Below are 13,426 nucleotides of genomic sequence, written 5' to 3'. Positions count from 1 at the left end.
AAAGACTTGAGAATGAAATATATCTTACAATTCATGTACTTCTTTTTTGTTACATGTTTGTTAATTCACAAATAAATATGATGAAGAAGAGAAATGATAAATTTGTATGTGAATCTTCATGGAAGTAAATATTGTTAGTGAAAAACTTACAAGATAACAAAAATACAATTGAAAATAAAAATGAAGAAATAAATCTCTTCAGGCTGAGGCGCGGATATCTCGCTCTCTTTAAGGAGATTCAAGTCCACTGAAGCAAATGTTTTCACTGGTCTAGCAGTAGTCCTTCTTGACTTGTCTCCTCCAGGATACAACAGTCTATTCACAATATATAACTCAACAACCCTGAACAAGAGTTGAGTTCAAAGCTCCACAAAAAAAAAACACTTTCCTTCAACTAATAAGAACTCACTTTTTTGACTAATTCTTTCACTCTATATTTTTTCTTATGTATTGTATATCCCACAAACCAAATGAAGACCACCACTATTTATACTAGAAGAAGTCTTCCTAGCAATGAATAGGAAGATAATGGTGTAGTAAATAGTGAAGATAATGGTCTTAGGAGTTACATATGTTACAAGGATAATGGAAGAGTAAAGAATGAAAATAAAGAGAGTGTAACAAATACATCCAATGGCAAATGAACATGCTGCCCAATTCCAACGTTCACTGGAACGTTTCTGCCAGCATTTTATGACCACTAAGTCAATGGCCAATTCATGAGTAATTAGGCAATATTAAGGCACCAAAATAATGAACAAATTTAATATAAAAAATAATATTAAAATGCTCAATAACCAACAATCCCCCACTCATTTTAATATTAACCAAGAGAGTCTATCAGTTGAAGGAAGACTATTATGCATAATGAAGGTGTGCTCTGCATTGAACCTTCACTTAGTGAAATAATAACTTTTAGTCCAGAGTCGTAGTGGTCTCAGACTTGAACTATGACTGCTTAAGGGAAATAAAGTATCACTGCTCATACATAATAATCAAGGTGTTGACATGAGCTTTAAAGCCAGCACGTTATGGCCATGTGCTATCCCGATTTCATGAGTGCTTTTGAGAATAAGCCCAATTCTCATAGGAAGCGACCTACTTCCACACATCACATAGGTAAAATCTGTCGAGAGTGCTCCTGTAAGCTTAACACTCCACCCATACGGGCTACAGATATTCATTAAGAGTTTTGTCAACTCAACCTTCACATAACTACAGGAAACAATGCACTCACATCATAGGGAGGGAATAAAAAGATAGTGCATTTTTCACAACAAGTCATCATATGATTAGTTTTTCCCTTTGAACTTGGTTATAGGATCTCTAGTCTCCAGGTTGGGTTTCCTCATTTATGACTCAAGGATTTATAGGCTTCAATCCCATCCCCCTCGATGTGCTCCAGACTTTCTCTTTGTTAAGGCCTTAGTAAGAGGATCTGCAAGATTACCACAAGATTTGACATAATCAACATTAATGGTACCATTTGTCAAATATGATCTTACATTACTGTGTTTCCTCCTTATAGGTCTGGATTTACCGTTGTAATAACGGTTTTGAACTCTACCAATTGCAGCGATGCTATTACAATGAATTAAAATAGGAGGAATTGGTTTTTCAAAATAAGGTATTTGAAATAACAAATCTCTTAACCAATTCGCTTCTTCACTAGCTGAAGCTAAAGCAATTAGTTTAGCCTCCATGGTAGAGTTAGCAATAATAGTTTGCTTTTTTGATCTCCAACAAACAGCACCACCACCTAAAGTAAAGACATAACCAGTGGTAGAACAGGAATCACCTGATAAAGTGTTCCAATCTGCATCACAAAAGCCTTCAAGTACAGCAGGATATTTTATAGAACAAACCACAATTTTTTGTTCCAATTAAATATCTCATAATTCTTGTTAAAGCATGCCAATGTTCATTACCTGGCTTGCTTGTAAACCTGCCAAGTACTCCTACTGCATATGCAATATCAGGCCTAGTGCAATCAGTCACATACCTCAAACTTCCGATTATGCTAGCATATTCCTTTTGATTTATTACATCACTTTCACTTTCAACAGGAAATAAGTGAACACTTGAATCAAAAGGAGTTGCAACATGCTTGCAATCAAGAAAGTTATATTTTTTCAATATTTTCTCAACATAATGTGACTGGTCAAGGAAAATTCCATCACATGTTCTTGTTATTTTTATTCCAAGAATAACATTTGCCTCACCAAGATCTTTCATAGCAAAATGGCTTCTAAGAATATTTTTAGCTTCATCAATTACATTCATGTTAGAGCCAAAGATCAATAAATCATCAACATATAGGCAAATAATCACATGTGAGTTATTCCAAGACTTATGGTATATGCACTTATCACACTCATTTTTTTAAAAATCATTTTCAATCATGCAGGAATCAAACTTTTCATGTCATTGCTTAGGTGCCTGTTTCAAGCCATATAGGGATTTAGTAAGTTTACATACTTTGCTTTCTTGGTCTGCTTCAACAAAAAACTCGGGTTGATCCATATAAATTTCCTCATTTAGGTCTCCATTTAAAAAAACAGTTTTTACATCCATTTGATGAATTTGCAAATCAAAAATTGCAGTCATAGCAATTAAAAGTCTTATGGATGTAATTCTTGTTACCGGTGAAAAAGTATCAAAAAATTCTAGGCCTTCTAATTGTTTAAAACCTTTTGCAACTAGTCTAGCCTTATATTTATCAATAGAACCATCCGGTTTCAACTTTTTTCTTAAGACCCATTTGCAACCAATTGTTTTACAACCCGGTGGTAAATCAACTAGTTTCCAAGTTTTATTAGAAATTAGTGATTCCATTTCATCATTTACAGCCTCTTTCCAAAAAATAGAATCATGTGAAGATAATGCTTCTTTCAAAGTGAGAGGGTCATCTCCAACATTAAACACATAAAAATCAGGACCAAAGTCTTTTTCTACTCTAGCTCTTTTACTTCTTCTTAACTCAAAATCATCAACTTCTTTATTTTTCAAAGTAGAAGTAGAAGAACTAGGTAGTGACAAAATATTTTGTTCAATCCTTTGACCCCCACTATTTTTAGAACCAAAAGGAAATTTATTCTCATGAAAAATAGCATCACCCGATTCTATCACAATATTATCTTCAAGATTAAAAAATCTATAGGCTGTACTATTTGAAGCATAACCAAGAAAAGCACAAGTAGTAACTTTCTTACCCAACTTTGTAATCTTGGGATCCATTAGCCTCACAAAGGCTAGACAACCCCAAACTCTTAGATATCCCAAACTTGGCTTGTAACCTTTCCACAATTCAAAAGGTGTCAATTTAGACTTTTTATGAGGCACACGATTCAACACATAACAAGCAGTTAAAATAGCTTCACCCCAAAAATTTAAAGGTGCATGTGACTCAATAAGCATGGCATTAGTCAATTCAACCAAAGTTCTATTTTTCCTTTCCGCTACTCCATTAGATGAAGGAGAGTAAGGAGGAGTAGTTTCATGAATTATTCCCAATGATCTAACAAAAGAATTAAACTCATTTGACTCATATTCACGGCCTCTATCACTTCTAATTCTTTTTATTTTTCTTCCAAACTGATTTTCAACCTCATGGAGATAAGTTTTGAAATTTTCAAAAGCATCACTTTTATTTTTCATCAAGTAAACATATGTAAACTTAGAAAAATCATCAATGAAAGTGATAAAATATCTATTACCTCCACGAGTTAAAATTCCACCAAGTTCACAAATATCAGTATGAACTAATTCTAACAAATCAGTTTTTCTTTCAACTTGAAAATGAGGCCTTTTAGTGATTTTGGCTTTACTACAAGCCTCACACTTTTCAAAATTCTTTTTAATCATTGGAATTAATCCTAAACTACTCATGATTCCAACATAACGATCATTAATATGACACAAACGAGCATGCCAAAAATTGGTAGAAGAAAGCATGTAAACAGAAGTAGAAGTTTTATTCATTTCAACATTCAATTTGAACATCCCATCACATGCATACCCCTTTCCCACAAAAATACCCTTCTTCACTATTACATATTGATCAGATTCAATAATCTGTTTAAAGCCTGCTTTATTAAGAAGAAAACTAGACATCAAATTTTTCCTCATAGAAGGAGTATAAAGTACATCTTTCAAAGTTAATACCCTTCCAGAAGTAAAACACAATTCGACATCTCCCTTTCCAAGCACTTGAGTAGTGTGAGCATCACCAAGCATGATGGTTTTGGGCTCCTCAAAATGAGTATATTTCTTAAACCAGTCTTTGTCATAACAGACATGACGGTTTGCACCAGAATCAGCCCACCATCCATCAACATTCTCAACCATGTTTATGTCGGTAATCACCGCCACAAAAGGTTCTTCGGTAACGTTTGCCTGAGGGTTAGGACCACGTTTCCGGAATCTGCAAAATCGAGCAATATGCCCACTCTTGCCACAAACAAAGCATGGTCCCTTGTCTTGAACTTGTTGATTTTGTGCTTGGTTATTTTCACCATTATTTTTCTTGGGAGGTCTACCATTATTTTTCTTGAATTTTTTCTTCTTAGGCTTCAAAGAAGTATTTTTGTGAGTTTCAGGAGTAGCATTATTTGAAGTAATTAAATTTACCTTCGTTGTGATGTTGTTCTCTTCTGTTTGTAAAAGTGCATCTTGGCCCCTTGCCTCTTCTTCCATGCGGATTTTCATTATCAAGGTTTCAAGAGAGGTTTCCTTTTGTTTGTGGCGCATAGTTTTTTGAAATTCCTTCCAAGAAGGTGGAAGTTTATCTACTATGCCACAAACAATAAGGTTATCTCCAATTTTTACCTCCTCGGACCTTAGCTCTCCAACAATCATTATAAAGTCTTGAGCTTGGTCTACCACTGATTTGTTGTCCACCATTTGGAAACGAAAAAATCTACTAGCCGCATATTTTTTCGCTCCAGCCTCTTCGGTATCATACTTACTCTGCAATGCTTTCCAAATTTTCTTTGCACTAGAGTAAGTTCTATCATAATAATCATAAAAATTATCAGATAGACAATTAAGAATATAATACCGACACTTATAGGAATCACCATCGTACTTTTCCACTTTCTCTAGATGAGAAATAGTTTCATCATCATTCATAGAGGTGATGTCTACTTTATTAGGATTCTTCTTAGTTAACACATAAAAAACATTGAGAAGACTCAAGTAGAAAAGTACTTTACCCTTCCATCTCTTAAAATGGTTACCATTGAACTGAAATGGCTTGTTAAGGTCTCCCATCTTGACATCCGCGGTTTTTTCAATTGTAGCCATGTTGAATCTCCTTAAAATTGTTAGTGAAAAACTTACAAGATAACAAAAATACAATTGAAAATAAAAATGAAGAAATAAATCTCTTCAGGCTGAGGCGCGGATATCTCGCTTTTTTTAAGGAGATTCAAGCCTACTGCAACAAATGTTTTCACCGGTCCAGCAGTAGTCCTTCTTGACTTGTACTCTCTCTTTTGACTAATTCTTTCACTCTATATTTTTCTTGTGTATTGTATATCCCACAAACCAAATGAACACCACCACTATTTATACTAGAATAAGTCTTCCTAGCAATGAATAGGAAGATAATGGTGTAGTAAATAGTGAAGATAATGGTCTTAGGAGTTACATATGTTACAAGGATAATGGAAGAGTAAAGAATGAAAATAAAGAGAGTGTAACAAATGCATCCAACGGCAAATGAACATGCTGCCCAATTCCAACGTTCACTGGAACGTTTCTGCCAGCATTTTATGACCACTAAGTCAATGGCCAATTCATGAGTAATTAGGCATTATTAAAGCACCAAAATAATGAGCAAATTTGATATAAAAAATAATATTAAAATGCTCAATAACCAACATGATTTATATAAGATAAAATAGAGGAAATGAAAAAAATAAGGACTTAAGAATGAAATATTTATTAACTTTATGTACTTTTTTTGTTACATGTTAGTTTCATTCACAAACCAAATATGAATTTATATAAGACAAAATAGAGGAAATGAAAAATAAAGACTGGAAAATGAAATATTTCTTACCTTCATGCACTTTTTTGTTACAAACCAAACCAATGTGATGATGAAGAGAGACTAATTTTGAATGTGAATCTTCATGAAACTAATATGAATTTATAGGCAAAATAGAGGAATACCATAAGACATCATAAACTTACAAATTTAAGTTTGGAGGTTATTGTAACAACCTGTATCCTAGACAGACCAGATTGCAGAAATCAGAAGTTGCAGGTGCCACCAACGGGCACCACCCATGGACCGTAGGGTGACCCACGGATCGTAGGTGGGGTTCGTGGATGGCCACCTGCAGTCCTCCCCAGAAACAGTCCAGAAAAATGTCTAAGGGTCGACCCACGGCTGGACTGTGGGTCAGACCACGGGCCGTGGATCGGGACCCCTAGAACCCAGTCTCTAAAGCCAAACAACGGTTGACCAGGACGGACCGTCGGTCCATCCACGATCCATCGGTCAGTCCATCGATAGGCCCCGATAACTTTTAAGTCACGGGTCGTTTGATCTTTTTCTTATGCGTTGGACCCCTAAACTACGTCGTTTTAGTAAGTTTTAGCCTAGTAATTTAATTAGAACTTATCCTAGTCAACTCATTCTCCAAAAAATTCATCAAATTGAACAAAAAGAAGGAGAAAGAGTCGACCAACCCTCTCCATGAACGCAACAAGGTTTTCTTCAGTTCCAGCCCCGAAATCAAAAGATTTCTCCGTGAATTTCGTCACCAGATATGTGGGATTTCACTAGTGGGTTCCTTTCACCCATTAGGTCCTTAGAATTCAGTCAGATTCTTGATTCCCTCCATACTATCTAGACCTAGGATTTCTAGAATTTCAGCAAATTACTATGATTTAGTTATTATAACGTTCTTAATCAGATTATCACGTCTTAGTATTGTTTTGTGTAGATTCTTGCATAAACTCAGAACCCTAGTTATGTAGTTCTTTTTTTTCATTAATTACACTAGCTAGGATAGATAAACATATATACATGCCTCAGATTTCGAATGTTTCATTATCAAAAATAAATGTTGCATTTTCAGAATTGCATGTTAGATTATTGAGCTATCTAGTTTACTTCAGTTATGTTATAATTTTCACATATTTAGTTGGGAGTAGGCTTTATACCGAGTTGGAGTAGGGTCAGTCACCCTCAAGTCCCAAAACTACGTGTTCCCCGTAGGTTTATAAGTCCTCTCTGTGGGCATCAGTTTAGTGATCACGCCAGTCATGCCTTTATACCTCTGATAGGGTATATTGGGTCCTCTCGATAAGGCGTATACATCATACTCCAAGTTTAGATCACGTAATTTTATGTCGGTTATTAATAGCTCCCACAGTCAGATTTTAGTGCATTGACCAGGTTGCCGGTCACAATTCAGTATTCAAATTCAACATGTTATAAACTTGGTCATTGCATTCAATTAGTTCATGTTCACTCTTTTCAGTATAATATCATGTTCATCCTATATCATTGCTCATTATGCTTTTTTTAGTTATGTATATTGTTCAGCTTTATTTTATCTTGCATGCTCAGTACCTTTCAAGTACTGACACATACTTTGCGCTACATCTTCTCGTGATGTAGGTTCAGGTCCTCAGCATTCCGATCACACATAGATCAGTTCCCAATCTCCAGTTCAGCAGCACCAGTGGTGAGTCCTCATTCTTCGAGGACGATTGACATGATTATCTTTCTACTTTCAGTCTTTAGTTTCAGTATTTGCTAGATTTAGCTGGGCATGTCCCAGTTTCTCTAGTCAATTAGAGGCTTTATTTCAGACATAGTTAGTTTCAGTTTTAGCTTTGGAGTTTGATCTTTCAGTTGTCATTAAACTCACAGTTTATTTATTTAGATAATAATGGGTATTCCCCAACATTTTAGTTTACATCATGTTTCAAGCTTCCGCACATTATTTCTATTTCAGTAATTCTTTAAGTATGCTTATGATATGCCAACATGGTTAGCTTGGGGTCAGTCATGATCCTAGGTCTTGTGTTTACGCCCTGGGGATAGCTTCGGAGCGTGACAGTTATGAGCATAAAAATTATGAGAGTTAGGAATATTATTAAAAGTAAAAATTAAAGAGGGGTAAGTCATGGTAATAACTCCTTGTGAATAAATTAAAAAATAAAGAGAAAAAATACTTAATATATATATAATTATCATTTCATGATTAGAAGTAAGAAAAACAAATAAAAAAGAATGTGGGGAGTTTTTATTGTAAATATTCCCCCATTAATAAAATATTTATTTGTAATAAATTAAGTAATTTACTTTTACAATACAATAATTCATTTGAATTAAAAAAAACAAAAAAGGAGAAAAAAGATAAATTATGTTTCTTCTTTATTATAAGTGAGACAAACAAATAAAAAAAAGAATGTGAAAAGTTTTTTTAGTGAATGTTCCTCAATCAATAAAATATTTATTCTAAATAAATTTAATAATTTATTTTTACAATACAATAATTAATTTAAATTTTTAAAAAATAATAAAAAAAGAAGAAAAAGGATAAATGCAAATAAAGGTCATAGAGAGGTGCCACATCACCTTGTCTATGTTTCTCATTTATATATATATATATATATATAGATAGATAGATAGATTTCTTTACTTTCCGTTCCTTTTGTTTTAATTATTCTTTTATTCTTTATTATTTTTCTTCCTTTTCCATTCATATTTTTTGTCAAATCACAATATTTTTTATTTTTTCATCACAATTTTATTTTATATATATTATTATGATATCATTGAGTGTTACTTCAATCTTTCACTGAAACCTCCATGATACCATCACAATATATATACATATTGTCATGGTATCATTAATGCATGCTTTGATCCTTCGATGTCTGCTTCAATCCTTCAATGAGACCTCCATGATACATATTACATGGTAGAACAATACTTCAGCTAAAACACCATTTAATTACTTTTTGATATCATCACTATATATATAGATATTGCCCCTTCGCGGGCTAAGTAAAATTAATAGTTTATGTATATTAGTTAAAAAAAATTTGATATTGGGCAAAATATTTCATGTATATTCGTAAAAAAGATGATAGTATTATATTTGATGAAATCCCAAAATATATATTTAATAGATTAGAGTTTATTAAATAAACTATTTTTTGCATTAGTGAACCACCAACTCATCAAAGTAGTTGTAAATATCAATAATACCACTACGGGTATTGAAACAATTTCAAACTTGATCAGCATGCGGAGGGGATAGATTGAAAGGATTATTTCTATCAAGACTCTTCCCCCACAAGACCTTGTTGTAACCTACCAATAAATTTAGAGATAAACCCATTTGTCAGTGAAACTATATAAAACAATGAGAAGAAAGTAGAGAAAAAAAAAGTCTTATTATATCTCTTGAGTGATGATTTTACAATGAAGAAAATATTGTAAATTTTACGAAAAATATCTTCATCACGAACACATGTATCGAATTCATCAAAGTTTGTACTTCACCAATAACTCTTATAGAAAATTCTCATAACTTGAGGCGTGTCGAAAGACACTGTCCTTAAGGATATTTCACCCGGTATGGGTGTATCCCCCAGGATTCAACAAGCTCTTCTAGTATAAAACTAGAACCCAGAAACTAACAAAGATTCAATAGAGAGAAAACCCAACATAAGAATATATTAAAAGAAGAATTGTTATCTTGTCTCCACCCTTACTCACCATCAGTAAGAATTAGATTTATATAGAAAATTAATAACCTCTCTAATATGTTAATGGTTGAAATAGTCAAAAGCCATAAAAAGCATTAAACACAATTAATGAATTGAAGACAATTCATTTCAACAAAGGGACGTTTGGTAACAACCATATTATGACAGAAAATAATGGCTAACTAAAGGATAGTAATAATGGCAAATATAATATTATTTATGGAGAGAAAATATTTAGGACATAAAATAATATTCTCTTTCAAGTATAATAAGAAATAAAATAATTCCTTTTGAGATACTAGAATCATTTTTTCCAACAATCCCCTACATATCTCAAAAGAAATATTAAGGAATATAATGAAATAAGAAGTCTTGCTAGATTTTCACATATGAGTCTAATGCATCGAATCTGGTGTCCATAGACTATGAACCAGACCTAGATGGAACAAGATTAAACTTACAAAACAGTTGGTGAAATTTAGAACTTCTATGAACCAATAATTCTTTTGTAAGTCCAACGTTTTATTCTATCACATTAAACTCGCACAATCTTTGTCGTTATCGCGGTTTTGCGCTAAAAGGCCATGCGCGTGTCCAGGTATTCATGAGTGCTCTAAAAATCTGTCACAATTTCATAGAAGCGGCACCACTTCACACTCATATAGGTCAAATCATCAAGTGTATTCTGCAGAGCAATACACCACCTATAAAGGATATGACTTGGATTAAGAGCTTAACTTAGCCTCACTTTGTCTTGCAGACCGTTGCACTATATTCACACATCATAGGAGGGGCATAATTTTACAGTGCTTACTTGATCAACTAATCACTTGTTATTACCCATATGAACCTCATTCATGGGATCTCCAATCACATAGGCTGGGTTACCATCATTGTTGATCTTCTCAAATGAATAAAAGTTTTACTCCCCTCGATGTTTCATTTAGTCAGTGAATTGATCAGATTCACCTTCGACTACACATTATTTATTTACGTAAATAATTCATCTCAATGCAGTAATTTCATCACATTGTGTCTCAAACACATGTATCTAATTTAGTCACATAAAAATTGGTTTTATTCCAATTGGAATACACACTAAGAGTTGTCTTAACCACTTAGTCTTATCACCAATCAACTCCTCAACAACTAATTCTAATTAATTGTTTTTATATTATGGCATTCACAAAAATATACCAACTTCTTTTACCTTTTTCATCATATATTGTTCCCTTTTTGTACAACAAAATATTCAATTTATTTAGTATTGTACTTATTGTACCTCTCATCTATTACCAAAGACTCTTTTCAAGATAATGTATCAAGAATCAATATCATTTTCAATAACAAGAACATTGGAAGTATTTTCACTTTTAAAAACTCAATAATATTTTATTTTATTTTTGCCAACTCTAACATTGCATTCAATCAAATCACAATTGATTACCACAAATATGTATATACAACATTTATTAGCATACAATTAAAAACTTAGATCTTATTTTCCTTTTCTTAGGATCATGTAACACAACCTTAACAAGTACCCCTACACTTTTAAAAATTTCATAATAGATGATTAACTTTTTCAATATCCATAAATTTTTCAAATTAGTATGTAACATACAAATCTATACATTAAAATAGTTTTCACATTTGATCATTATTTATACAAGTCTCAAGAAATTCGATAGAACTAATTCTAACAATTTAAACACTCAAACATACCAACATATATTTTCTTAGAAATCTCAATTTCAAATATAAATTCATGCATCAAAAGAAATCCATATATGATAACTTGGACAGCCACTCAATAACGGTCTTGAAAACAATCTCAAACAGTAAGTATAGATAAATTACTATACTAGTCCAAAGCATAAAACTCATGTCATTAATATTCACAAACGTATAAACAAAATAATTCACTAACGTTAGGCAATATTACTAAAATATTATATAGAACACTTACACATGAACCATGTGATAACAGTAAAATTTAAAATAACAACTTAAACAATTTATTTTTAGTCTAGAATAACATGAATAAAATTAGTATCATCCATGTAGACAATATGAGAAAAACCTTATCAACTTCAATATCTAGGTAAACCTATTTTAATTTAATAACATTAAATGCAAATAAACTATGACTATAACATTCTTTTCCCAATAACACATCACTTTATTAAATCTTATCCAACTAAAAAAAGTTCCACCTTTTGCTCATAATACCTCCAGAATCAAATTGAAACAAATATTAAAATCATATACTACCTCAAATAATGCCAATATATAGATGTGAATATTTAAGAAGAATTTTTCATTCTAAGAACTTCAAGTAGTTCTAGAATCACCATCATATATAATTTTTTCCTTCTTCTACAATTTGGGTGTAGGACATAATAATTTTAGTTAGCACAAATATACTCAACAACACAAAAATTCTAACACCCAATTTCTCACTTTCACATATTAGCTACACGATTCGCTTAAAAAATGACCACAACAATTTATATCATCCGCTTACATAATTTACATTTACTTCGCGGGATTATCATCCTCCAAATCTTCTTCTATATTAAGGACATGATGCCTTAATTTTTCACACAAATATCTATTATAATATAGACATATAATATCATCACACACCTTATTGATATGAAGAATTCAATTGACCTCCTGAGTTCCTCTATTGTGATTTTGCAAATAGTATTTCCGTAGGAATAAAGTATACCGAAATATCCTTAAGATTGTTGTAAATCTTACGAAAAATATCTTCATCACGAACACTTGTACCGAATTCACCAAAGCTTGTACTTCACCAATAACTCTTATAGGAAATTCTCATAGCATGAGGCGTATCAAAAGACATTGTCTTTAAGGATATTTCACCCGGTATGGGTGTATCCCCCAGGATTCAATAAGTTCTTCTAATATAAAATTAGGAGTCAGAAACTAACAAAGATTCAATAGAAAGAAAACCCATCATAAGAATATAATAAAACAAGAATTGTTATCTTGTCTCCACCCTTACTCGCCATCAGTAAGAATTAGATTTATATAGGAAATTGATAACCTCTCTAATATGTTAACGGTTGAATTAGTCAAAAGCCATTAAAGGCATTGAACACAATTAATGAATTGAAGGCAATTCATTTTAGCAAAGAGACGTTTGGTAATAGCCATATTATGACAAAAAATAATGGCTAATTAAAGGATAATAATAATGACAATAACGTATTATTTATGGAGAGAAAATATTTAGGACATAAAATATTCTCTATCAAGTATAATAGGAAATAAAATAATTCCTTTTGAGATACTAGAATCATCTTTTCCAACAGAAAATTCATCTATTTATAGAGGAAAATTGAATTTGTCCCAAAATTCAGGTTCCTAAATTTTCTCTAAACGATAGACATTCACTCCCCCTTAATGTCTAAGTCGTAGATAATGTGCCTCGTTAAAAATCGTGCTAAAATAAAGCTTTAAAAAAACTCTAGTAAAGCAAAAGAGTACACATATCTAATAATACGCTTATAGGCTGCCTCATTAAAAACCTTACAAAGGAAAATAGTGGGACTTTGGTTCTATTGAATTCCTTTTTTTGAAAATTATGCTTCATATATTATGTAAAAATGATTCATTTTATGATTTTATACATTGTTGAATCCCCCTCACAAGT

Source organism: Solanum stenotomum, chromosome 6, assembly GCF_019186545.1.
Source record: "Solanum stenotomum isolate F172 chromosome 6, ASM1918654v1, whole genome shotgun sequence".
Lineage (NCBI taxonomy): Eukaryota > Viridiplantae > Streptophyta > Magnoliopsida > Solanales > Solanaceae > Solanum > Solanum stenotomum.
This window is presented reverse-complemented; position numbering follows the sequence as displayed.